Source organism: Rousettus aegyptiacus, unplaced genomic scaffold (assembly GCF_014176215.1).
Source record: "Rousettus aegyptiacus isolate mRouAeg1 unplaced genomic scaffold, mRouAeg1.p scaffold_m13_p_8, whole genome shotgun sequence".
In the NCBI taxonomy this organism is placed as follows: domain Eukaryota; kingdom Metazoa; phylum Chordata; class Mammalia; order Chiroptera; family Pteropodidae; genus Rousettus; species Rousettus aegyptiacus.
In genome coordinates this window covers 50,985,022-51,008,704 of record NW_023416311.1, presented here as the reverse complement: position 1 = coordinate 51,008,704, position 23,683 = coordinate 50,985,022, and the positions used below count along the sequence as shown (strand labels likewise).

General features: G+C 32.9%; 1 pseudogene; it reads right to left on the bottom strand.

The window, feature by feature from the left end:
* Positions 1-3,791: 3,791 nt before the first annotated feature.
* LOC118607135 lies at positions 3,792-3,910 on the bottom strand (annotated as a pseudogene).
* Between the last annotated feature and the right edge of the window lie 19,773 nt (positions 3,911-23,683).

Here is a 23,683-nt window from a genome sequence, read left to right as displayed (position 1 = left end):
TTTTAAATTTGTCATACTTTTTATGTTTGAAGAAACTTATAAACTTTTATCTTATTCATACTATGAATAATGATTTTTTACCCAAATGCATCCTCTTATAATTAATTCTATTATTTTGCTATTTGGCATAAATACTAATATTTTTATAACAGCTTTGTTGAGATGTAATTCACATTCCATATAATTCACTGAATCCTGTAATGCGTAGACACTAATTTGGTATTGTGATTCAGGACACAGTTGTTATTTGACATTATTTCACTCTGGTTACAAACAGGAAAATTAACTTATAACTCAAATGAGAGTGTACTACAATTTTCTTAAAAAACTGTTGCAATAATTTATATTTGTTTCCAGAATATTTTTACACTTATTACTTCATTTGAACTTTGTAAGATCATTTATAACTTATGGCTAGATAGCATTCAAAATATGTCTAAAATGCATATTCTTTTCAGAGATCTTAAATATAACAAAGACTAATTATATGACTATTGTTCAGTAAGGGAAAATTTCAAAATGAATATGTCATACGGAGATATTAATATTACCTGAGAATAAAAATAAATTTTCTGTTTTAACTTTTTTTTAATTTACTACTTTCACTCACCCCTATTACTGAATTTGTATTTGTTTCGTGTTTTTTCCTTAATTACTTGAGAGCTAAGGCTATGAATTTTTGTCTTTGTATCTTCAGCATCTGCCAAAGTGACTGAAGTCTAGGAGATGCTTAATAAATATCTATTCAATAGCTGAATGTTTCTTTTCCAGAAACTGCCTGCATTCTTTTCTCTATTTCCAGTGGTAATCTATGTAGTGTCTAAAAAGACTTACTATCTATGCCTTAATTTTATTATATTGAAAACAAGAATGTCTTTGTTAAGTTACAACTAATATTTGTACAATCTTGTGTTTGTTGATTGAATAACTGAGACATTCCTTCATTTACCCATCTCATTTTATTTAATTCACCATATATCTAGTGACCATCTAACTATATATTTGATACATTGCTGGATATTGGGGGTTCGAAAGCAGCTACATAATCTTTACCATTATAGATTGAGAAGAAATTAATTGAAAATGTAAAAAATGCTAAAAAGGAAAAACTGTGAGTTATGAAATCATAGAAGAGTGAGAACAAGTTTACTCTATATATGACACCAGAGAAGGCATCACGAAGAATGTGAAAGAGGTGAAGCTATCTGAAAAATAAATACGATTTTAAGTAGGTCAAAAGAAAGAATGCATTATTCTAGCCAGGGAGAACAACATACATAAAGACTCAATTTCAGGAGGAAAGGTGGTCCATTGCAGGACAAAAAGAATTATGGTATGGACCACAGCAAACAATTAGAAGTTGATACTAAAGGAAGGATGAGATAGATATAGGCAAGGGCCAGATTAGTGAGAAATTGCATGTCATGTTGAGGATTTTGGTTTATAATCTCAAAGTGAAATCCACTAAAGTAGTTAAACTTGTAAAAGTGTGCTCCTATTTGAGATTTAAGTAACCATTATAATAATCATGATTCTGGCTTTATTTTTTAAGACTGGAAATGAGAGTGGAAAAAGTAGATGGAAAAAATATTATTTATGTGTCTAGGTCATAATTTAAGGGATGGTGCTTTAGATGATACTAAATACAGTAGACTTTTTCAAAGAAATTAGTTGTACTCCTGGCTCTTCAGGAGGTAAAAATAGACTGATTAGTTAGATATTGGTGAGTGATGGAAGAAAGATAGTATTAAGGAAGCCTAATATCTATCTGGATTTGAAACTGATAGTAAAAATGGGGAAAACGAATGGAAAACTGGCATGGGAAAACTGGAAGAGGGAAATATTTTTGTTTTACCCGTATTGGGTATGAGCTGCCTTTTACATATCCAAGTGGATAACTTAAGTAGGCAGATGAATAGATATGTTTAGAGTTAAATATTTAAGACAAGACATGAATTTGTGAGTCATATAGATTAACTTATATGGAATTTTACCTATGGGCATGAGATTTCTTGGTGAAGCTATAGGAAATGAGAAGAGAAAGGTTAGTGGGATGAAACCATAAAACTCTCCAACATTTAAAGGCTGAGAGAAAAGATGTACCAACAAAAGCAAATGAGGAGAGAACAGAAAGGTAAGAGAAGAGAAAGCCAGAAGAGTGAGGTGGCAGAAACTAGGGAGAGAGCTCAAAGCCTGTTTAGATGTCATCCATATTTAGAACTGAAAATTACTAAGGAATTTAATGGCATAGAGTTGACCAATGACTACATCAAAATCCATTAGGTGGACTGACAGGCTTAGTCACATTAGTGGTGCTAAACATTGTGATTGAACAGTGAAGAAAAAGAGACAGCAAATATAAACAACTATTTGGAGACGCCTGTCAGGGTAAAAAAGATAAAGAACCCAGGAGTAAATGGTATAGGTTAAGATGATGGAAATAAAAAGAGGAAGGGCTCAGAGACAGGAATAGTTGACCACCTGATAACTTCACTTGAGGAAGCACTCAGCTACTGGTTTCTGTTTTCTTTGGAAATATGAACAAGAAGTGTCAAGGATGAGGAGGGATGGTATGGTAGTGGAACGGGTTGGAAATATGAAAAAAACAGGGGAAGATGAAAGTAGTCCTTGTTGAAACTACAATAACCTTTCAATCTACATGCCATTCCTTTAAATAATCTGATAATAACTCTTGGACTGGCTCTAGTTATGGACTTGTCTTCGTTATATTTGCTTTTTATTCATATGTGCTTCTAAATTTTATTTATGTAGCTGATATAACATGTTTCAATCAGGAGAGAAAGTTTTAAATACTACTTAATAAACACACATTGTTTTCTTAGATATATCATAACATCTTTTCGTATTATTTAGTTTATATATAAAAGTATACACTTAAAGAAAAAATTGGTTGGTCTTAATTAGTAATGTATTCATTCAGCTTCAAGTAAAAGAGACAACAATAAAAATAGGCTTTATTTTTCTCACATGAAGAAATTATGGGAAAACAAAAAATTAATGTCAGAATATTAATGGGTTTTTTGAAATAGAGATCTTAATTATGGTAGTAATTCTAGTGTTTTATTAAGAATAAATTCTTCAGAATTAATTTTAAAAGTAGAATTAAATTTTTATTTTTTAATAAAAATCTATAAAGAAAAATAGAAACATGTATATATGTGTGTGTGTGTGTGTATGTGTGTATGTATATATATGTGTGTGTATATATATATATATATATATATATATAGTCTCTCATTCTCTTGCTTGTCTTTTCATTTATTATAATATGTTTTTGAGGAGCTGAATGTTTTGACATTGATAAAATCTAATTTATTATTTTTTTCTTTAATGTTTCTCCCTTCTGCTCTTTCTTCTTCTCTCCTGCCTGCCCACCTGCCTGTCTGCATTTTAAAGATATTATTCTATTATGTTCTGGCCTACATTGTTTCTTGTGAAAAACATAGCAGTTATTCATACAGCACATTTATATATTCTTATAAAATTTTAAGCACAAAATTGTTAAATATTATCAACATTCTAATATAAATTATTAGCTAATGCATTAGTCCAGCTGTTTCCATTGATTCTTGCCCTGCTGTCAAGGAAGACCTCATGGATATCTCCTCTAATGTAGCTGGTCTGCTGAGGTTCAGTATTGTTTTTCTTGTCTTTAACTCTTAAGAGGGAGCATTTTCTTTCCCCTTTTTTTTTTTGGCAAGGCAACCCTTGGTTGATCTCACAGATTGCAAGGACCTTGTCAGCTTACAATGCCTTATTTTTATTTTTTAAGCCTACAGCATCTGGTCTTCCTAGGTGGTCTCCCATCCAAGTACTAACCAGGCCCGACCCTGCTTAGCTTCCAAGATCAGACAGGATCGAGCTTGTTCAGGGTGGCATGGCTGCAGACTGAGAGGGAGCACTTTCAAAACCACCATTTTCAGCAGCTCTTCTGATCTTTGCAATGGTACTGAGTTGCAGCAGCTTTGATTTCTCCTCTACCAACCCAGAAAGGCTCTTATGTATCCCCTTCCCCAATGAAGAGCTCATCTATCTTCGTGAGTTTCCCCTGAGTTCATGATGGCCCTTTCTAGGTGAGTAGAAATGGGAGGTTCAGGAGGAGAGGGAAGTCAGAGGTAAAGAAAATTATGAAGGCTTGTGGTGAGGTGTCAGATGAGTGGGAAGGGAGGAAATTAAAGAATGGGAGGGGAAGGAAAGATTAGGAATAAAAACAGAAAACGCAAAAAGCTATTTACCAGCATCTGAAATAGCAATACCCCAACAAAATACAAATATTTTGATACGAAAGTAATCAATTTACAATAACAAGAAAATACTTGAATCCTGGGTGCTGAGAACCGGTACTGTAATTACTCCATACAAAGTCTCCAATCGGCATTGCTGTTGCTAAGGTAGAGTGATGCCACAGCTGGCACTCACTGTAAGAGATGGCGAGAGCTTCCGGCGTAAAGTCTGTGATCATGGCAGGAAGAGACATAAGGGAAGCTTTTAGCTACACTATGGAGAAATAAAGTTGGAAATCACTCACTGCAGAGTGACGTCGAATTTAGCCATTATCACCTGCTGGCGTGGAAAGCAGTCAACTTTCCAGCCACATTCAGTGTAGTATACTTCTTGGTTTTGACAGATTCTGGTTAGTACACTGTGACGTGGTTCAATCTGTGCTGAATTTGCAATATTCGACTTGCAATAAATTGGTATTTTCCAGTCAGCTTTTTAAAAAGAGATTACATAACAAGAAATAAAATCTTGTATTCACCAACATTGTTTTCATTCCATTTCTCTTCCTTCCATTGGGTAGATTCATGTTATCATCTAATGTGGACTTTCTTCTGTTTGAAAAACATTTTTTTCTTTTAATGTTTCCTTTCTCTTTCTGGCATTCATACAGATATTTGTACCTGTATTTATATTCTCTAAACCACTTGAATTATTAATTTTTTCCTTTTCTTTATTTTTTCTTATCTTTTAGGGTAATTCCTCAACATAACATTTGAACTCATTAGTTTATAGTTTACCCGTACCAATTCTATTATAAATCTCATGCATGAAGTTCTTTCTTTAAACTATTTTCATGTTTAATATTTTCAATTAGTTCTTCTGTTAACAATTAAAAATTTTTGTTTGTTCCTGCTCTATATTATTATTTATCTTACTTCTTTGAGAATTTTTTAAATTTTATTTTGGCTTGCTTATTAATATTACTTTATTTAGTATAAGTTTTTAGTTTATTATATTTCATTTAGGCCAGTGTTCTACTCAAAAGTCTCATAGATTTTCCTGGGAGCAAATTTTCCTAGATAAATCAGCTAGCTTAGGTGATGTTATTCCAAGATATGGGGTGAAAGATTTCTTCACCTTAGGGAGTGGGTGATGTAGGAACAACTGCAAAGCTAATGACCCATTTGTTCTAAATTTGTTCTGACACTGTTTCCATTTGACCACTTCTATCACCAGGTAGCTCACTCTTCATAAAACCAATACTTTTATGACATCACTTTGCCTTGGCAGTATGAGGGTGAAGAGGAGGAATTTTGGGTTCTGCCTGTACTTGTTTTTATCTGCTCACCCTGTTTTCTTCCCTCCTAGTCTCTGGCTATTGTCATACCTTTTATGTTTATATCTTATAAGTCCCAAAATATGTTTTATAATTTTTGCTTAAAGAGTCAATTATCTTTTAATGAATTATATCTAATTAGCCAACAAATGAAGTCAAGCAGAATTACTTCACCAAAGAAGATATGCTGATTGCAAATAAGCACATGAAAACTAGGTTACTATCAATAATTAGAGAAGAAATTTAAAACTAAGGTAGATACTACTACATAATTGTTAGAATATCTAAAATTAAAAAGTATGATCATACCAAGTGTTGGTAAGGATTTGGACCACTTGGATTTCTCATACGCTACTGGTTGAAATGTAAAATGATAAAACATTTTGGAAAACTATATGGTAGTCTCTTAAAAAGTTAAACATATACCTACCACACGACCTAGTCATTTCACTCCTATATATTTGCCCAAGAGAAATAAAACTATGTGTCTGTATCAAGACTTGTATATGAGTGTCTGTACTAGTTTTGTGGTAGCCAAAAACTGAAAACAATCCAGATACCAAAAAAAGAATCACATATCGATACATGCAACAACATGGATGCATCTCAAAACAACCATGCTGAAAGAAGCTAACATAAAATATTACATATTATATATTTTATTTATATCAATTTATGAAAATGCACACAGATATGTAAAGACAGTAAGAAAGTATATAGTTGTCTAGGAATGGAATAGGCAGGACTAGACTGGAGAGAGGGTTTATAAAAAGGAATGATGAAACCTTTGGGGGTGATGAACATATGCATTATCTTGATTGTGGTGATGTGTGTGTGTGTGTGTGTGTGTGTGTGTGTGTGTGTGTGTGTGTGTGGAGAGAGAGAGAGAGAGAGAGAGATCTCACCTAGTCTGTGCTCTCAGAGAGAAGGAGATGGCAAAGTGAATGAAGTAAGTGAAGACAATCCAAACAAGAAAAAGCAAAGGCCTGCAACAGTGAGCCACCACTACTAGCATTTGACAGAGACTCAAAGAGAGGCAGCAGAGTGGAAAAGCTTTAGAGCAGAATGAAGAAAAGGCTATAGGTATGCCCTGGTTGGAATCTCTTGGCTTGAGTAAGCCATAGGTCATAATACTAAAGCTGGGCATACTATGAGATGGTAAGGGGTGTAATTTGGGTTTCTCTGGTTGGTCCTGAGTTGAAAGCAAAGACAAAAATTAGGGAAGCTGGTAGTTATTAAATGGCCATCTATGCCAATTGCTACACAGATTTTTCTTGTCTTACTATACAGAGAGACAGAGTCAGAGGCAGAGAAAGAGAAAGAAATAGCGAGAGAGAGAGAGAGCCGAATAGCTCATTACTTTTCTAGTCTGGTATTATACTGTACAACTTTCATCATAACATATAATCCCACTTAAAATATTCACTCTTAAACTAGAAAATTCATGAAAGTCCCATGTTTTCTAACATTCTTCAATATGATCTTTTAACTTTATGCTCTTTTAAATTCTAACCTCAAAATGGCATTTAGATTTCTGACAGTGGCTCTGAACACATCAATTTGTCCTTTTTTAAAATTGTAACACACACAATGCTTTATATTGGCTCTTCATTCTATTTCTATGGGATGCCAAAAGATATCTAAGGACGTTAATGTCTGTTTTTAAGGGGATTTACAAAAAATTATGGTATCTAAATGTAAATATAATAGAAATAAGCAGTGGAGAAGAAAAGTGGGTTTCTGAGACAAAGATTAGAAAAAATAGAGGTAATAGTTTGATAAAAGCAATGTTCCCAGGGTATTTACATTAGGCAGTTGCGGATGGGTTTGGGAAGGGGGATAGGGATGAGACTGGGTATTCAGAGAGTGTTTCAAAGGATTTCTCAGCTTTCAAGGTCACCATTAACATGCTGAGAAATAAAGCACATATGCAGCATTTAAGTAATAGAATGAGATAAGAGAAAATTCAGTGGTTCTAGGGAGGCAAATCTTTATTTTAAAAGGATATTTTTTTTTCTTATTTCTGTACATCTAAAGAAAGAAAAAAACATTAAGTGAATAATACTAAAAACCACACTCCCCTAAAATATGAATAAAGAGCTGTTAAGAACTCTTCATTTTCAATTATTTATTGATTTTAATGCATGAGCTTTCTTCAGACAATGTTATTAAAGTAAGTAATTAATTTGAAGAGTAAACTACTTATTAAGTAAACCAGGGAAGTATTAAAGTGACATGTATCCCAAATTAGCATAAATCTTATAATTTTGAGTGAAAATTTAAAAAGTATTGATTGATTAGAACAACAAAAGTCTATTTTCCATAAACATTTTTTACTTCATATTAGGGGAAAAAATGGTTTTCCTAAGGGAAATGCTTTCTGAAAATCTCTATTTGGACTTTCAATGGCTGACAGTTCACCAGCTGTGAGGGAAACTAAAGTGATAAGTAAGAACTCCGGCTTTAAAATCAGACACACCTGTGTTCAAATCTCAGCTCTGCATCCATTCCCGGTGTGCTCACGGAAACCTCCTTTAAACTAGGGCTTATTTTATTCATCATAAAATGAGATGATAATAGCAAAACAATAATAGCAATCATATCATTTCAATAGGGACATTTTCAAAGGGCTCACTAGGTGTTAGGCTGTTAAGTATTTCATATGAATTGTCACACTTTTATTCTTATAGCAGCTCTATGAGTTATGTACTATTATTATCATTCCAGTTTTATGGATGAGGATATGGAGTCACAGAGAGGTGAAGTGATTTGCCCAAAAGTCACACAGCTGGTGAGTGAAGAAAAAGGCTGTGAACTCAGGCAGTCTGTTTCCCTCATCTGCGTTTGCTGTGCTTTTATGAGGATTACATGAGATAATGCTTGTGTCATGCTTTCCATAATTTACCAAACATACATTTGGAAAAAGATAATATTACTGGTTATTATAGAAATAAACTCTTCTACATTAGATTAGCCTCTATAAGATATATAATGAATGAGCTCTATCACATTTCATTAACCATTTTTTAGGGAATTGATTCAGATATAATGCTAGCAATATAAGATTGAACTTTTGATATGATGTTTTTGATTGAAATAAATACATATATCCTTTGTGATAAATTTTTTTAAGCTTTAAATAACTAAAATTTTAGCTTTGGGCCTTTTACTTATTAATTTGTTTAGGACTACCTGTCTAGTAAAACCACAAACCAAGTAACATTCAGAAAGCCATGTATCATTTGGCCTGGCTGAACCTACAAGATCAGATGAACTTGAAAATTGGCAAATATGTTCTTTGCTTTGTATCAGTATTATTGCTACTGTAATTTGAGGAACTGCTAATAAACACATGTGCTGAAAATGTTAATAAGGATTTACAAGTAAACCATGCTTTCCCATTCGCACTATTTCCACCTCCTTTCTTTTCTTTGGAAATTCTGGAGAATATATTTTGCTCGTTGCAAAATATTTTGATAGATGCTATTAGTATTAAGTCATGTTGAAGATGGAGTGAAAATTGTTAGTTCTCGTAGGGAAATATCAGTTGCATACTAACACGGGAGCTAACTTTGATAAAACTATGACCAGGAAGCCTAGGTGGACTTGAAAAACTGTAACTAATCTTTGTAGTCCTAACTTCCAATTCAATAATAAATACCTTTGGAAACTGTAGCCTATCAAATTAGAATAAGACCCAACCTGAGTCCTGTAAATAAATCATTACTAGGGGCAAAGGTACATTTTAAAGTAACTGAAAACTTAATCAGTAATATTGGGCTGCTAATTGCCCCAGCTGCTTACACATCACTTCTGATGCTGGTGAGAAAAGAGAAGTTTCTTTTATAAATGACCAATTAGAAGATCCACAAAAATTTCAAGATGTAAAGTAATAGTTTCCATCCACTCTGTGGTCTTTTGTCCAACCTTCCTGTGAGCATCTCTCCTGAGAGCAGGTGAAGATGAAATGAAAAAGTGGACATGGGAGCACAGTTGATGACTTATTTTCTGTGATTAAAAAGAAAAATAAAATGTGTCAGTTATACCTCAGTAAAGCTGCACACAAAAAAAAAATGATCAATGACTTAGAAAATTGTTCTCCTGTATTCATTCTTATGCGTAAATACAGCAAAGTAAATAGATATATAATGCAGAGTTAATGTAAACTTATATAAAACAGAATTGCTTATAAAAAAAACCAAATAAGCTTTGCTTTTACCAGTGGCTAAAAACATTAAAACAGAGGATGATTATGAGTCATAGGAAAACTCTCACTTTAAGAAAAGATTGATAATTGATAATTTATGAAGTCAAAGCAAAATAATCCTATGATGATAATGAGAAACAATCTATGTTTAGAAAAAGACTGCATGACTTTGATAGCAACAAGAAGCTGAAGTGCAAGAAATAGGAGTTCATCGATTATGAGGGTTTGAAAAAAGTGGACAGAAGTTTTTTGTTTGTTTGTTTGGTTGGTTTTTTTTTGTCTTTTGTTTTACTGTTGTTTTTAATCTCCACCTTTGACTATATGGCAAGTATGTTTTGCTAAGCTCTGGGAACAAACCAAGGTAGATGCTAAAGTGACACATGTAAGTGAAATCTATAGTGGCATCTCTGTGGAAGTGGCAGACCAAATTTACATGGCCTTTCTCAGCAATTGGTGGCTGCCCAGACAGTGGAGCCAGGTTGTGGAATTATTTCTGATTTTCATCTTGGTTACCATTACAATTATAGCTGTTAATCATGGTTAATTGAGAGCACAGTAAAAAATCTGTCAATTGTAGAGTGGAAATAGTGTTTAGAATTTCTGTAAATGAAGTTCCTGCAAAACATTTGGATAGAGAGAGCAGAAATGAGGAAGGAGGTGGTTTGAGTCATGGCCCCAGGGATATTAAACTGTCATTGACTGTTCTGAATTGAACTGGAATGGCTAAATAGAGTAAAATTGAAAAAGAAAGACTGGCTGTTTGCCCCAAAAAGGCCTCAGAATCTCCTGGCAGGTGCCAGAACAGCTTCTGGTATAGATGGCTCCAGAATGCCACTGCCAACACTCCAGAGAACTCCCCACCACGTTAGCCTTTGGATCCGGTGTCACTGTCAGCGTTCCTAGACACCACCCCAGATCCTAGGATACATCTCTTCTGTGGTAGTTCTCTTCCTAGGCCCAGGTACTGTCTATAAATTTCCAGTACTCTCAGCCAGCAGAAGCATAGAAGTGCTCAAGCAGAACCAAACCCAGAGAGCCTAAATAACAAGGGGACCTTTTATAAGACTAACAAAGTAGAATAGATGAAGCTGAAACAGAAATCTTACATTTCACCCTAATTTTAAGCAGTGTAAATATGCCTAACAGTATATACATTACGTAATCTTTATAACAACCATATAAACTTTAAAGTGTAAAAATGCCCATTTTGCAAATAAGAAAAGTTACTGCATCTTGTACATAACCACAAATACAGTGAGTGTTAGGGCAGTGACTCAAACTCTGACCATGATTCCATATTGCAGTTCCTTCCACAAAAATGTTGTTTGGCTGTGAAATCTAAACAAATCTAAATAAATGGTGAGTCAGAAAAAGAACAAAGCTAAAAACAGTCACAAAAATAAAACAAAGTACTTTAAAACACCAAACCTAGGAACAATTTTAGTGTTGATTTTACAATGGCTTTGTGTATATTCCAAATATTTTATTTTCCAACGTCTCCTTCCCCTTGTGGTTCCGGTAACCTTCCTAGTAGGATATTGTCACCTTAAGCTTTCACTTTCTTCTCTTTCATTCCTGTCCTGAGTTCTAACTCCAGTGGATCCCAAATTATTTTTATCTGCCTTATCAACCATATCTCTTCAGCCTGTCTTCTATCTTCTGATACAATTTATACTCCAAACTGGCCTGTATCTAGAGCTCTGTACAAATATAGAACAAGAGTGTTGCGCCTAGATGTTTTGGGATTAATGCATTTCTACATTAAGGATGCCATGACAGGAGACTACTAGCATAATTCCTTCCAAAATCACTCTCAACCTCACCCTCATGCCAACCCATCCCTTGCAATTACCCAGGTATTAGTGAAGGTATGAATACAAAGAAAATTCATTCCACATCAGTATTGGGTCTTATCTAGTTCTATCACGCCTGTTACTCTCTTCTAAGAAGACATACTTCAAGAAAAAGGCTTTAATTTTTCTGTACTGAGTCAGTCATTTAGGTTTTATTGAGAAGAAATGGTAGCCATTTCATTTGGAGTGTTCTTACAAGTAGAGGCAAAAGATACACACTACAGTATTAGTTTTTATATCCAATAACAGGGAATTTCAGCACTTAGGTCATTACTGACTTAAATACATGTAGAAGACAGACTAAGGCCAACGAGTGTTGCGGATATACTAGAAACGTTATAATCCTTTTCTATCATGGAAAGAGATGATTAGGCTAGGGAAGTGGAGCTTTGAAAAAGAGAGCAAATGGGCTCCAGTATTGAGAATGAGATGAGAGAGCATGTGCAGTATTCACTAAACTGAGTCTCGTCTAGATTTGCTATTTTTTACTGATGCAATATTTTTATTTATGGCATCATTCAGAGATTTCATAAGGTTGATTATTATCTTTAGTTTCTTAAATATTCTGCTAAAATAGTATTAAATATCTCTGTTAGAACATGATTCCTATTGTTATTTATCCTCAATCACTCTGATCTTAGAAAAATGTATTTGAGGGTGACAGAAATAGCTAATTCTGTGGATTTAGTGTTTAACTATGCTTAGCTCATTTACACACTATAAATACATTTACATAAATAAATACAGTAATTTCTTCCATTTAGCAGATCATCATTTAATTGATTGTTTGAAGTGTGAGGAAGCCATGCAGAGGGGCTGTTCTTTAGTAATTTTTTTTTATGTTGTCCTATTTTTCTTCTACTGAAAATCAGGTAGTAGTGTAGATTTCTTCTTGCATCCTTCTTTCTTATAGAACACAAGCCCTTAAAGAAGGTGAGCTAATTCTTTTCTCTTGTTGCAGCATTTTGACTCATGTACATGAAAGCCATAGGTTCCCTTTCCCCTTACTACCTTCCCCCTCCACTGCAAACATTTAGTGAATTACTAAAAAAAAAGTTTTTCTAAGTATCTATAAATACCAACCTTGATATTCGCTTAAGTCAATCGTGTCCCCTCATAGTAAATAAAATAATAACAACAAAACAACACTTTTCATATATACCAGCTACTCTTTTAGAAGAGTATATATATTATATATATATATGATGGCATTTAATACAATAACCTGTGAGGTAGTTACTAAGGGATAAAACATTATCCCCATTTTACAGTTGAAAAAGAGGAGGCAAAGAGAATTTGAGTAATTTCCCTAAGATCTCACAACTATTCAACAGTGTTAGGCAGTCTAGTCCCTGAAACAAAGATTTCGACCATTATGCCAAAATGACCTTGAATCTTTAACTGTGAAATATGAGGATATACTAAATGAGTTTTTAATTTTCTGTAAAATTCTAAAATAAACTATGGTATTCTATAGTAGGTATGCATGATTAACAAGCCAGGTTAATACACATGCTGAGATAGGTTTTTAAAAAAAGAGCTTGCTAACCTCAAATGGTCAGTGTTTTGGCAATATAATTAAATAAACTTCATTCAGAGCAGAGATATTTTCTGTAAAAGTTACCTTGTCTAAGCTTCTTAAAAGAGTCATCTTGGAAAATAGCCTATGCCAAAGATAGGTCTAGGTCCTACTTATTTTAATGTGATCTCATTTATAAAAGAAAGCCTAGTCTTCCTACTATCCTTTTCTTAATTGGATGTGCATTCTAAAATTTAAAATGATATTTTTAAAATATCATTTATGTGACTATAGAGTCACTTTTAGAAGGTTTTTACTTAATACACACAAGTGATGAGATATTTATTGTTTTAAACACATGATATGCTTCTATCTCATGAAAACCTTTTGCTCAAGTTACTGAAGGATACAAAATGCTACTAAATAAATCGATTACATTAGTCATCTAACAAGGGTAGGAGAGCACAGCACAACTCGTGGAAGCACTTTATGGACATGTTACTTTACACTTCAGTCAGATCATCCTATTTTTTATGTCGGTGTTAAAATACAGAAAAGGCTTAAGAACCAGATAGGAGAATTTGCTCTAGAATATCTAAGAAAGTCCCATGAAGAATGAGTCTTGACTAGTTTCATGTTAGTCAGTGGTATATGTTAAATTATTAATGACATGAGTGATTAGATATAAGGAATGAGATAAAATTATCATATGCATATATTAGGAGATGACAACTTTAGGTTCTATAGAAAATGAAGATGTAATATATACTATACAAAACAGATAATTTTATCTTCCATTGTCTTAGAAACTAAAAGCTTTATTTCAGTTACTCAACTTCAAGAGTAAATTGGCAATCTATTTTGTATTAAGAATTCTGACTTCCCAGAATAGATCACAGATTCTTAGACTTCTACCAAAAAGAAAAAAAAAATTACCTTTCTTCTAACCAGTATACACATTTTAATAATCTTTGCATTGTCCCACACGCTACATGAATGTACATATTTATAGTTTGAGTTGAATTTTTATAACTTGGAATGGTGGAAGATTTAAGACAGTGTCTAACATTGGTTGAACATTATGAGTCAGGTATTGTTCTGCGTGATTTATATTTATAGAATCCTTCAATTTTCACCACAATTCTATGAGGAAACAAATTTATTTTCATACAAAACCAAAAACCTTTAAAGCATACGTAGTAGGTTTAAAAGTTGGCAGTCTGACAACAAAACTCTCTTAAATACTGCATGGTAATGCCTCTAAAATAATATGTATCACAACACTATTTCTTTCCACCACTAAGAACTAAGCAGAGTTGTAAAAGGAAATAAAATGGTATTGGGAATTAAAATATAAAATATTTTTCTAATATGTGCCAGGAAGGAAAAATTTTTCCTCTGTTGTCTTATATCATAGCACTGAGACCTGTAAATTAAATGGACAAAAGACAGATTAACAGGAAAAAAGGAATACAAATATCATTTAACGTTAATGTTTTAATTTTTTATGCGAATGATAGCCTTCATAGAAAAGTCGAGGTCCAAAGAAGCAGTTAATCTTCAGTGGCTTATATACCATTTTGATAAAGGATAACAAATTGTGGAGAACTGAAGAGATAAAGGAAAAGGGCGTTGTGAGTCTAGGGATGATAAATTATAGAAGGTAAATATTATTTTGTAAATTTTGTAAGATTTTGTGCAGACTCATTGTGGTACTGCCTCCATCTCTGCTGGTGAAGTGTTCTTCCTTCTTGGTATGAGAACAAAGGACACCTTCACAAGGGAAATTTATGCCCTGCTTTAGGCACATTGAGAGAGGGTATCCCATGTCTTTTAAATTTTTTTTTCAATCACCTTAAACTCAAAATAATCCTTATGCTAAAGTGGCATATTTCAGTGTGGCATATTGTGACCCCCTTCACATGGAAATCAGAAACTGGCTGTTTAAAATAAAAACACGGTGTGTAGGAAATGCACTTGTATCCAACAGCAGCAATGGAAGTGAAGGGCCAGTTGCTACAGGGCCTTCAAGGTGCTAGTCAAGCATTAAGAGATGTCAGTCATTCTTAGTCACATAGAAATGTAAAGAGATAAACTTCCTAAAAGCTATTTTCTGTTTTACTGAATATAATACATGCTTGATGGAAAGAGGGAAATAGGTTACTACATATTGGTATGCTTAGTATTTAGGAGTATAATTATGATATAAGTAAGAACGGCGAAGAGGGTAAGCCAGCTGGATCGGGTACCATACAACTGATTAAAAACTTTAAGAGCACTGAAATTTTTTTCTGAAGAGGAGTGGTAAAGCCCACAACACCTGTCACCATTTTATATCCAATCATCTGGAAGAACAGTTGGTACAAAAAATACACCAACCCACAGGCATTAGTCAGAGCTGGCTTCATATGTAATCTAAGTGTTGTTCAATGTATTTGCATTAGCTTGAAGTTGCACAAGGGGCAGTAGGAGAGAGAGAAGTCCCAGCCCCTTTGTAAGGAGTTGCAGACAATTACTGGACTGTCATTCATAGGCCAAAAGAAATGAACGTAAAACAGTTATTAAATAGTTTTAGTGTCTTTCCTTTTGCTTAACTGACTTGTGGGTTTACCGTGGCACATTGATTCTCCAGGATGCCCACACAACTCTGCCTAACAGTAGAGTCGAATGCTTCCAACAGCAGGAGTATTTTTTCTAAAACTTGTTTATGCCATTTTTGTAATTATTGTAATTACTTGATTTAATTAAGCTAAATGCTTTCAACATTGCATAAAAATTTTAATATTAAGTTAAATGTAAGATAAGTTAAATGTAATGATATTACATTTAATGATATTAAGTTAAATGTAAGATAAAAGATTGGGGAAAATGATAAAATTTAAATTTGTCAGTCAGAGTCCTTTAAAAATATACTTCAGTTTATATTCTAATTTAAAGAAACCAAACTGAAAACATAGATGCTCTGTGAATACAGGTTTGGTTAAAAAGAAAAAAGCTGAAATTAAATCAACTTGAGGCACGCGTTGGTATTTTAGCAAATAAATCAACATTATGCATTTTAAATTAAAGGTGTATCGATATACATATTTATGCTTTCCAACATCATTTTTAGTTAACTATTTCAAGCTTTTGTTGCTGTGTCTCTAAATTTAATTTAGTGAAATAATGGAGTCTGGCATACTCATTGTATGGTTTGTATGCTTTGGGATACAGGTATCACATTGAAACATGCCCATCCTCAATACTTTATAATGTTCTATTCTTTGCCCCACAATCAGCCATTGTAAGTAGAGGCCAAAATCTGTCTTGGTAGAGTTTGAGTCTATCATAAAGAATTCTTATTTTTTTTTATCAAAAAATATTTTTCTATTATATAATATATATTCTATTACATAACATATTTTTAAAAAATCTATGTTTCTGAATTTGTAAGGCTGATATCTGAAAGTTTCATGGATTATGCTTTATAACATTTTTAAATGAAGGAAAATATATTTTTCTCAAGGAAATTGAGGTAGTATGGTGTGATTTGTGTGAAAAGGTAAATAATAATTGCAGGACATTGAGCTTTGTGTTATACCTCTCTTATTATCCAAAGAAGGCATTATTATTTGGAATTTATCAACATCATGTAACAAATTATTTCCTTGGTCCATAAACTTACCTTTACAAAAATAAATGCAAAGATTTTAAAGTCACCCCTCCTACTTTGAAAGAACTGCTATAATTCAAAAAATATTGTGACTTTATATAAGTGAGTTTATTTTTGTCAATATATGTCCTGATTAAACCATTTTGTATATAAAGCATTAACTCATGATTTCTTTTTAGGTTTTTCTTCCTGTGTAAGAAAAATGTACACAAACATTTAGTTTTAAGTTTAGAGTCACATCCAGCATTGTTTTGCAACTATATGCAGATAACACTCCATGTAAATTAATTATGTAAAGTGGAAAGTAAATAGGCTTTGTCATCTGAAATCACAGATTCAAATTCTGTGCTTTGCCACTTACTACATATTTATTCCAATAGCCTCCATAGGAAATCCAATGAATCAACAAAAACATCTTAGAACTAATGAGTGAGTTCAGCAAGACTGCAGGATAAAAGGTAACATAAAAATCAATTATATATCTGTATACTAGCAATGAACAAGTAGGGAATGACATTTAAAATACAACACCCTTTATAATTGCATAGAAATGAAATATTTGGGTTTAAATTTAATTTTTTTTTTTAGAAAAAAAGGATTTTCATGGTGAAAGGTATATGGTACTAATGAAAGAGATCAAAGATATTTTTTAACATGGAGAGTCATATCATGGCAATGGACTGGAAATCTCAACATAGTAAAGAACTTAATTCTTCCCAAGTTGATATTAAGATTTAACAAAATTCTCATCCCAGAGAAATGTTTGCAAGTATAAAAAATATTATTCTAAAATCTGTAGGGAAAGGCAATGGAACTAGAATAACTAAAACAGTATTTAAAAAGAAGAATACAAGAAAAATCATTCTACCTGATTTCAAGATTTATTGTATAGTTCCATTAATCAAGTCTATGTGGTACTGGCAGAGAGATAAACCTTTAGGTCAATGGAGGTAATAGATATTCCAGAAATAGACCCACATAAATAATGCTCATCTGATATTTGGCAAAGCTGCCAAGGTAATGCAATGGGGAAAAAGGGCATGTTTCAACAATGGTGCTAGAACAATGGGACATTAATAGTAAAGAAAAAAATAGAAAAATGAACCTTGAGTTAAGTCTCACATATTACAAATATTAAGTCAGGATGGATGAGAAACTTAAATATAAAAAAGTATGATCTTTTAGAAATAACATAGATGAAAACCTTTAGGATCTATGAGTAAGCAAAACTACTTGACATCAAGAACATGATTCATAAAGGGAAAATGATTGGACTTCATCAAAAATAAAAAGTTTGCTCTCTGAAATATCTTAATAAGATGATGACAAGGCAAGCTAGAGACTGAGAGAAAATGTCTGCAAACCACGCATCTGTCAATGGGCTATCTGGAACATGTAAAGAACTCTGAAAACTCAACAGTAAACAAATAAACAAACAACAACTAAAAGGAAAAATGGCCAAAAGTCATGAGCAGGCATTTCACTGAGAGGACATACAAATGGAAAATAAGCATATTACAATAAATTTTACATTATTAGCCATTAGGTAGAGAAATGGGATTAAAACCATAGGTACCGTTATACACCGAACAGAATGGCAAAAAAAAAAAAAAAAAAAAAAAAAGTAATAACACCAAATGCTGGCAAGGATGAGGGACAATTTATTACTCATTCATACATTGTAGTGAGGAAATAAAATACTGTAGCATATCTCTAAAATATTGGCACTATTTTTTTAACCTTTACTCAAGTATAGTTGGCAAACAATACATTAGTTTCAAGTGTGCAACAGTGATTCGACATTTGTATAACTTGCAATATGATCACCATGATAACTGTAGTAACCATCTGTCAGCATACAAAGTTATTATGATGCTATTGACTATATTCCCTGTGCTGTACATTACATTCCTGTGACTTATTTATTTTATAACTGGAAATTTGTACCTCTTATTCCCCTTCACCTTTATCACCCATCCCCCTGTCTCCCTCCCCTTTAGCAACTTTCAGTAGTCCTTTCTATAGATGAGTTTGTTTCTTTTTTGTTTTATTTCCTCAAGCCCACTTTATATAAGCCTGTGTAATAAAACCTTTATTTTTAAAACTTTATTTATTAAACATTTGCAGAGAACTTAGTATGAGCTTGTCAATCTTCCAAGCACCTTGATAATACTTGATCCTCATACCAACTCAATCAGGTCAGAACTAATATTATCTTTACTTTAAAAATGAAAAAAAAAACTGATACAAAAAGAAAATAAGTAACTTGCCCAAGTAATTTAAGTAGTGGGAAATGGAAATAGGATTCTGTACGAATTGTCTAATTATACTATTTATGCCCTAAATTATATCACTAAATTTATTTAAAAATTTACTGTTGGTAATATGGAGATGAATATTAATATACCCATGCTTTACCATGTGAAGTTGCTTTAAATTTAAAAATATTTTTAAAAAATCTACTAAAAGGTAATTTATGAGACTCTAAAATATGGTACATATAATGACTGACATTTTGCCTTAAAGATTATCTTCTTTAATAATTCATATCAATAATAACAACATATAATAAAATTTGCATATAACACTATTATATATAATATATAATGCTACTATATACAAAGCATGTGCTAAGCACACCACATACATTATCTCTTTAATCTGCACAATCACTCAATCAGGTAACTATTATCAACTTAATTTACCTCATTTTTTCTCTGAGTAAACTGAGATGAGTTGAGGTACTATGTGTAATAGATGTCAGAGCTGTGAATTGAACCCAGTTCACCAAATTTCAAAGCTCATGTGCTTTTCTGTATAATATGTTGTCTTTAACCATCTATATTAAGCCTCTGTGAGTACTGATTCTGATCCAATTCATAATTTGAAAAACTGAAAGCAGAAAAAAATTCTATGGATTTTTCACTTTTGAATGATTTCAAGTCTACCATCAGTTAGCAGACCTAAATCTAGATGCTTCTCATTAGAAAATAACCATTTTGCTTAATACTAGTATTCTTCAGCCAGCAAAAACTGTCTATACGAATTAATAAGCACACAAGAAATTAGAGCACCATGAGCAAAAGCCAGCAGAGAATCAAAAACGCAGAATCTAACTATTCACACACTAGAATGATCAGATACAGAGTATAAAATAAATATTTCTAAAAAGAAAGAGAAGCTGAAATATAAAAGGGAAACTATTTGAAGAAAAGAACCACACAACACTACCAGAAATAAAAATAAAATTCAACCATGGCAAATTAAACTTACTAGATGCTTTTTTAACAAAATATTTACTCCTACAGAGAAAAATTAAGAAAATAAGATAGTCTGAAAAAAAAAATTATCCAGAATTTATCCCAAAAAGAAAAAGCCATTTGCATAAAATGAGACAGTAAAAGATATGGAGGATGAAGTGAAAAAATCTAATTGAATTTAGAAAAGAAGGATTTAAATTTAAATTGAATTTAGAAAAAGAGGTGAGGAAAAGTTGAAAGTGACAGATTTTTCCAAAGCCAATTCAAATAGAGCATCATTCCCATTTTATAAAGCCCACAAACAGAAAGCAGCTTCTATCTTGGACACCATGAAGTGCATCCTGGTGGGTTGTTTCCTATACTGATTGTTCAGTATATTATTTCATTCTTAAATGTTTTAAATATCACTTCCGGGCATCCTAGTAATGAACATTTGATGAGTCAGGCCTGGGAAACATACAAGTTGTTGTAATGAATGTGCAATATGTTGAAAGATTATGTTCTAACACTAACTGTGATAGTTTTACAATATATCCAATCCAACATCTTGACTAACTGTATCCTTTAATAAATACAATATGACACTTACTTTCAAAATGTAAAGCCAATTTCTCACTTCCTGAATGTTGGTCAGATTTAGGGACTATCAAATAAAATGTGGCCAAAATAGACCTCTGAGACTAGGTTATAAATAGGTTATGCCACTTGCTTGACTCTTTCTGTCTTAGATAGCTTGTTCTGGAGAAGACAGGATGCCTTGATGTGAAGATATTCAGACAGCCCTGTAGAGAATGAAACAAGCTTTTAACCAACATCAGGGCAAATGAATAAGCCACTTTGGAAGCAGGTCCTCTATCCCCAGTCAGCCTTCAAACACCTAAGATCCCTGTGGACATCTTAATAGCAAGATCATTATAGAGGCCGAGATAACTTCCCAGGAAAAACATTGCTAAATTACTCTCCACTGACACTGGGGAAGATAATAAATATTTATAATGGTTTTTTGTGGTAATTTGTTATGCAGCAATGACTAATTCATAGAATAAAGTAGATGACTATGAAGGAAGCTAGTGCGTTAGTTTATCCAACAACACAGTTTGGAGAGCAGTGATAAGGGACTTTGATGAAAGTGGAAAAATAATAATAATTGATTATTAGTAACACCATTAGCAGGATAATAAGAGTAAATCTTGTTTGAAAAATTATTGGAGAGTTCACAGACTTAGAAAAGTTCTGATCTAGTATAATTTTTAAATGTAACAGTCCTGAACTAAATGTCAACCCAGTTCACACATAAGTTATATCAGCTGTCCTGCATCTATTCAGTCTACTTCACCAGAGGAAAAAAGAAAGCAGATAATCAAATCTAACCTCATTCTCATACACAGATCAATGACAGTCCTTATATCTGGAATAGCCTTAGGAATTGAAAGACCTTGGCTAAGGGTTATGTATGGTAAATAAACTCAAAACCTATGGCTTGTGAGACATTTATTCCTGGAAAATGTCACATGTGAAGTATAAAATTTACATGTGAAGTATAAAATTTAGGAGATATTTCACAATTTAAATGCTTCCCACCTCTGTGAAATGCAATTCTCACTTAGAGATCTCACCTATTTTTCTGGGCTAGATTGTTCATTTCCGATAAGGAAAGAAAAGATCTGAATAGCTAATAGAATGTGTGATTTTTTAAACCTGCTTTGTCTCAACATCTTGTCTAACTGTATCCTTTTAATTACTGGTAAAGTTTCATATTGGATAAGATCTATGTTGTGTATAAGTTAGACCTAAGAATGCAATTCTTTGTTTTGGTTCAGCCTAGAAGAAGATATTATCATATGTTCTGTATGCTTAGGGGTTTCCAAAACTGCCGTCGGGTTAATGATTTGTTAGAAGGACTCTCATTACTCAAAAGCTGTTATCCTCACAGTTATGGTTTATTACAATGATAAGATACAAACTAAAATCAGCAATGGAAAAAGACACACAGGGCAAGATTCAGGAGACACGGGATATAAGCTTCCAGTTGTCCTCGCCCAGTGGTGTCATATAGACAGCGCTTATTTCACCCAGCAATAACACATGACAGAATGCAGGAAATTTCACCCAAGCCTTGGTGTCCAAGGATTTTTTCGGGTTGGTCACGTAGCAATGGCTGACCACCTGCATGGCTGACCTTCAGTTCCCATCCCTCCAGAGGTCAAGCTGATAACACATGGCCTCAGGCTTCCACCATAAATCATATTGTAGCATAAATTGTATGGTGCAGTCTAAGGACTCAGGTAAATGAACATACTCTGTACAAAAAGGATATTCCAAGAGTACAGAGGTTATCTTACAGGAGATGAGTGAGCAAGAAGCAAAGCTTTCCTTGGAATGTGCAAAATTTGGACAACTCAGACCTGCTGAGTTAGTCATTTAGTTCACACACCATATGTAATGTAATTATAGTTTCTTATGATTAAACTGGAATCTTATAAATGATAATAATAAATAATGATAGATTAGATAGATAGGTAGATAGATGATAGATAAATAGTAGATAGATAGAAGATAGATAGATAGATAGATAGATAGATAGATAGATAGATAGATAGATAGATATAGGATGAGAGAGAGAGAGAGTTCAAAATCAACAAGACAGACCATCAGAAGAAATTCGTAGATGTTTTTCTTCTAGGAAAAGAAACATGATTTCAGATGGAAAGTTTGAAGTATAAGACAAAAATGAGAAAACATTATGTATATAGATAGATTTAAGTGACTGTAGAGGGTAATAGCAATAAATATTTTGGAGCTAAAGAAAAAATGAGAATCAAAACATATGAGAATAACAGTTTATGAATTTGGATAATAAGAATTTAGGTGTGGACTAAAGAAAATAAAAATCAATCAACCTTATTAAATTAACTCAAAATAGATTAAGGACCTGAATATAAGACCTGAAACAATAAATTGCATAGAAGAAAACATAGAGGCTAAACTCATGAACCTTGGACTTAAAGAGGATTTTATAAGTTTGACCTCAAAGGCAAAGGAAGTAAAAGTAAAAATAATTGAATAGGACTACGTCAAACTAAAAATCGTCTGCAAAGCAAAATAAACTGCCAAAAGGTAAAGAGACAACCATCCAAATGGGAAAATATATTTGCAAGCAATGCCTCTGATAAGGGCCTAATATCCAAAATATACAAAAAAAACCTCATACATCTCAATAACAACAAAAAAACAAATGATCCAATTAAAAAATGAGCAGAGGACCTGAAAAGACACTTCTCCTGAGAAGACATACAAATGGCCAACAAACATATGAAAAAATGCTCAATATCACTAGCTATTAGTGAAATGCAAGTCAAAACCATAATGAAATACCATCTCACACCTGTTAGAATGGCTATTATCAACAGGACAAGTAATAACAAGTCTTGGAGAAGATATTGAGAAAAAGGAACCCTCGTACACTGCTGGTGGGACTGCAAATTGGTACAACCACTATGGAAAACACCATGGAATTTCCTCAAAAAACTAAGAATTGATTTACCATATGATCCAGCAATCCCTCTACTGGATATTTACCTGAAAGACTTGAAAACCCATGTCTGAAAAGATAT